This window comes from Rosa chinensis, chromosome 5 (genome assembly GCF_002994745.2).
Source record: "Rosa chinensis cultivar Old Blush chromosome 5, RchiOBHm-V2, whole genome shotgun sequence".
NCBI lineage: Eukaryota > Viridiplantae > Streptophyta > Magnoliopsida > Rosales > Rosaceae > Rosa > Rosa chinensis.
In genome coordinates, this window is record NC_037092.1 from 6385069 (window position 1) to 6390623 (window position 5555).

A 5555-nucleotide genomic window follows, 5' to 3' on the forward strand; every position below is an offset into this window, starting at 1 on the left:
CAGTTTTCCTTAAACAATAACATTTTATTACTTTATAAATTATACTCTCATCCTTCATTCAGCTTACCAAATAAGTTTGTAATGGAGTGATTTTAAGAAGATATGTAGATGGAGAGAATGTGACCTTCTTCCTACATAATCTACATTGACGTCAATTTCTTTTGGTTCAGTCCAAAATGAGTTAGGGTGTAAAAACTAAAAAGCAATGAGGCCAATAGGTAAAAGTCAAGTATCTATGATAAATTCTGAAATTATAAAGCAATATTCTAGTAACCTGTATACTCTACGAAGGAAAGTGGGAGCTTCAATTATAAGCAGATAGCTGTTGTTTACCAAACAGGTCCACATGAGGTGGTTTATTTCATAATCACTATGGGGCCAAACTGGACCAAAGTCTCTTATGCTTATCATGTTACATGTTAGTTAAGTATTAACCCCGCTAATTAAAGCTTTTTTTTCTTTTTTTTTGATGCCCCGCTAATTAGAGCTTGAATGATGCTTCCTGCATTATGATTATATTCATGGAATTACTTAATATGTAGGTCCTCCATCATTTTATTCCGGATCACCATCACGTCTATGTTCAAGTAATGGTGGCCTGAGCCATATATGTCACGATCATCATTATAAAACATAACATCGTTGTAAATTTTTATTAAACATTTAATCAAACATAATATCAAAAACACACGGATCTTTATTTTAAGATTTTGCAAGTCATTTCGTTATCTTCATCGAATATAGTTGTAAATTTTTATTAACCCAACCACTAAAAAAATGAATGCTTTGTAATTTAGTAAATTTTAGCTCGCTTAAAAATGGATCTAGATCCTCATTTCCTCACCTTGGCTCTTTTGAGCCTTATTTATTCTTGATTTTTAATATCAGCAGTCGATTCGAAGTCTAAAAGTTTTAAGTATGACACGTCAGCATTCCAGTATTAATTACCCCACAACTCGTTAACGACGTTTACATTTTTATTTTTCCTTTGTTATCTCGCATATTCTCATTTGAGTCATTTCTTCCCACACTTTCCACTCTTCTGCAAGGAATCTCTAGTATTGGCTACCCATATCGAATTTCTTCGAACCCATATCCGATATCCAGTCCAAATTCGAGCAGCGGAGTAGACAAACTTAAAAGGAGTTAAAGGTGAGCCACTTGAGCAATACATGTGCTTTTGCATTGGGTTTTCCTCCAAACCCAGATCGCAGATCCCATTATGCAAGCCAACCCAAATTGGAAAAAATGAAGATGCATTTCCAAACAGATCATAGTCCAATGGTCCACCAATTCAAACAATAAGAACATGATGATGGAGATTTTGAAGGGTTTTTTTTTCCAGAAAATCAAACGAAGACATCGAGTCGAGATGATACCTCTAATTATGATTCTCATACAAAGTCATGATCCTGAAAATGATACTTTCTCCTTTCACACTGACAATAAATACATGCCATTCTATCACATACCTAAAGAATCTAATATATAGTTAGAGCTGTTTGGCTCCAAAACCAGTTGGCGTGCAAACTGTCTCTTTTGAGCGTGTGTGCTGGCGTGCCAGCACAGTGGGGTGCAGTCGTCGGGAGAGTCCCTTGACCTGACTTCTTCTTCAAGCGTTTGTGGACGAGGAGAGCACCAACCTCGCCAGAAGGTTTTTCTCTAGCCTTCCGAGAAAGGACTTCTTGCCTTACGGATAAGGACTTTGGATGTGATCTCTTCGAGTCACCGAATCAATACTTAGTGTTGTGGACTAAGCAGAGCAATCACTGGGAAGTTTGGAGAAAGCACGGGTTTTGCTAAAGTGTGACTTTAGCTTCGTTGGGTTGCGAGGGCGTTACCCTTGCTTCACTGGTTGTATCGGTGGCAGTGGTACTGGCAGTCGGCTCACGGAGAGACTAGGACTGGAAGTACGGTCGCCGGGTTGATCTGGTGATGTTGACAGTCGACTCTTGGAGAGACTAGGACTAGCGCGCGGTCACCGGGTTTCAACGAGGTTGAAGGTTTGCTCCGTGGAGGCTTTGTAATCGCTAGGATTGATTGATTTTTTTGAGCGAGAGATTCGTCCTTGAAACCTAGTATTTATAACTAGGGTTTCGACTGTTCCTTGCTATAGAAAGATTATTGATTGAAGTTTCCTATTCAATATCTGCTACTTGACTCCAATAAGGTTTCATTTTCCTTATGGATTACGGAATGGGCAAAGCTGTAACCCAAACCCAAGCAGGCTTATTTTTGGGCCGCAGGTATCGGCCCGCTGTGCTAAATCCACTAAAGGACCTTGCCAAAATTACTTTTGGGCTCAAACAAGAGCTACGTGTTGAGCTTCCCCAGAATTCCTGCAAAATATGTCCACAATGTTAAGACTTAAGAGTATGGGTCAAAGAGAAAAAGTGAATCGAGTCAGTATAAATAGGGAGATTTATCCTTTAGTGTTAAGTTGGTTACACATTGTAAAACTACCTAGAGAAAAATCAATAACAGTACATCATCTTCTTACTTGTTATCTAGCTTAGGGCTTATCTTTTGCACCGTGATCAGAATTTCTAGCACACAACAGATAATCTTTGAAAATTTATTCTTAATCAAATAAGTGTTGAGCTACGTGTTTGCCGACTAAGTCAGCACTACTCTACTCCCAATTGTAACTGTTGCGGGGCTCAGATGTTAGTTGGGCTCCTGCCAAGGCCTGCCTTGGATAATCGGGACAAACAGTCGATCATAAAGTTCCTGGGCCAGGGGACCTGCCTTCCCCCCTCCCAAATACTCTTTGCCAAAAAAAAAAAAAAAGTCAGCACTACTTTAAGTGAATTATTAGCCCCAACATCTCGTTTTAGGCATTGTTCTATGTGGCCAACTCCAATAATCGATTGCATCTTGTAAGTGGACATGGTGGGATTTTTGTGGCTGAGACACCATCATTATAAAGATAATATCTCCTCTAAGCTTTATAATGAGTTAATGACTGTGATACAAGTAAATACAGGTAATTAAGCGCTTCATTTTTGATTCAGTCAACTTTTGTTCAGTACGTAGCAATCCAAATATGAGGGACCAAACCTTGCATATTGCTATGTATCCATGGTTTGCTATGGGGCATTTGACTAGATTTCTTCATATCTCAAACAAACTCGCAAAGAGAGGCCACAAGATGTCAAGATCTCCTTCTTTTTACCTCTCAAAACTCAATCCAAGTTGCAGCACTATAATCTACACCCTGATCTCATTACCTTCATTCCCCTCAATGTCCCTCATGTGGATGGCCTTCCTCCGGGGACTGAAACCACAGCCGACGTTCCTCTCTCTTTGGGCTGTCTTCTTGCCACCGCCATGGACCTCACTCAACCCCAAATCGAACAATCTCTCCTCAAACTCAAGCCTGATTATGTGTTCTTCGATTTTAGTCACTGGTTGCCTGCTTTGTTGCGTCGACTAGGCAATAATATTAAGTCAGTATATTACTGCATAATCAGTCCTCCAAGTGTGTGGTACCCGCTAAGTCTATGCATGCATGAAGCTGATCGTTCCTCCTCATATTAAGTTACGAACTCACGAAGCTCGAGCTTTTGATCCCATGGCAAACATGGAATATGGTAGTGGTGTGAATTCGCCAAACGCCACTGTACCTCTTTCAGCAATTGTGATGCAATTTTGTTTCCAAACTTGCAAAGAATTCATAGGGCCATTTTGTAACTATATAGAAATACAAATGAACAGGCTGGTCATTCTTGCAGGGCCAGTGGTGCCAGATCCGCCAAGTTCACAGTTGGAAGAGAAATGGGCAAAATGGCTTAGAGGGTTCGAACCTAGAACAGTGATTTTCTGTACTTTTGGCAGTGAATGCGTTTTGAAGAAGGAACAGTTCCAAGAGTTGTTACTTGGTTTTGAGCTAACTGGTTTGCCATTCTTCTCTGTCCTGAAACCGCCAGCAGGAGTTGAATTAATTGACTCGGTACTGCCAGAAGGCTTTGAAGAGCGTGTAAAAGGAAAATGAGTGGTTCATGGGGGTTGGGTTCAGTAGCCATTGATACTGAAGCACCCATCTGTGGGTTGCTTTATGACTCACTGTGGTTCTGGGTCTTTAAACGAGGCGTTGCTGAATGAGTGCCAATTGGTGTTTCTGCCAAATTGGGCTGATCAGGTAATCAACGCGAGAATGATGAGCGATGATTTGAAAGTTGGAGTTGAAGTTGAGAAAGGGGATGAAGATGGATTGTTCACCAAGGAAGCGGTTTGCAAAGCTGTGAAAGCTATGATGGATGAGAACAGTGAGGTTGGAAAGGAGGTGAGGTCCAACCATGCTAAGTGGAGGGAGTTCTTCTCCAATAAAGGAATTGAGAGCTTATACATTGATGGTTTTCTGCAGAAGCTGCATGAAGTACTGCTGGGATGATTGAAACTGGGTCGATATGGCATGGGTGTATGCTTCCATTTTATTCATTTTTCTATCCTCCTAGAATCCTCTATAAAGTTATAAACCATTATCAAAAAAAGAAATACAAAGGCATGTGCTAGGATATGCTTTGTAATTTTTAACATAAATCCATAAGATGGATAAAGAAATACAAATAGTAATGTATAATAGATCTCAGCACAAATAGAATATAGTGCTTAGATGATTTCCTTACGACATATGACAATACATATTGACATAATCAATCCCTAGTCTAACCTATTGTCTTATGCTTAGAGATTTCCTTACAACATATATATGGCAATACATATTCACATAACCAATCTCTAGTGTAACCTATTGTCTTATACAAGGATTAGTTATCAAACCTCTTAACCTTTAAACAATTATAAAAATGACTTTTCTAATGAACATTGCTACCTTATAAATATATTTTTATTTTTTAATTCTCACTGATTTGTCAAATATTTTATGAACAATGGTAGTTGTCTTGCCAATCTAATCATTGATAGCTTTATAGAGAAACTTGAAGACACTTGAAGAAGGAAAGAGAGAAGAGGAAGGGAGAAGAAAACAGAGCTATCTTACCAAAAGTGAATATGTCGAATACAAAAAAATGTGCTTATAGCTACAATATTCTTTGTAGTTATATCTATTTGGCTAATTACACTTTTAACCCTTAACACCCCCCCTCAAGCTGATGGGAGGGAATCTAACATCAGGTTGCTACAGAATTAAATGACTTCAAGGCTATACAGGAACCTTGAGTTAGTCTCTTGGCATTGAACTCAGCTAGAGGACAAGTATCAGCCGGCCAAAATTCTTGTTGAGATTGATCGGATGATGCTGGCATAGTTTGAGTTGAGAAGGAAGTAACCACAACTTGAGGTGTTGGTTGATAGGCATATTTATGCTTACAAAGACATTCAGCTGCACTGTGACCTGTTTTGGAACAAAAAACGACACTGCATATAAGATCCAGAAGCAATAACTTGCCTAGGGGCATATCTTTGAGGACAAGTTTTAGCAAAGTGACCAAACTGTGAGCATATTTGACAGATATCACCAGGAAAGTAACACTTTGAGAGTTGATATTATATCCAAATTTAGTAACTTTATCATTGGGATAGGATGGCTGCTG

The 5555-nt window shown here is 39.2% G+C and overlaps 1 pseudogene; it reads left to right on the forward strand.

Moving 5' to 3' along the window:
• The first annotated feature begins 3046 nt into the window (after positions 1–3046).
• LOC112202057 lies at positions 3047–4393 on the forward strand (annotated as a pseudogene).
• The last annotated feature ends 1162 nt before the right edge of the window (positions 4394–5555 follow it).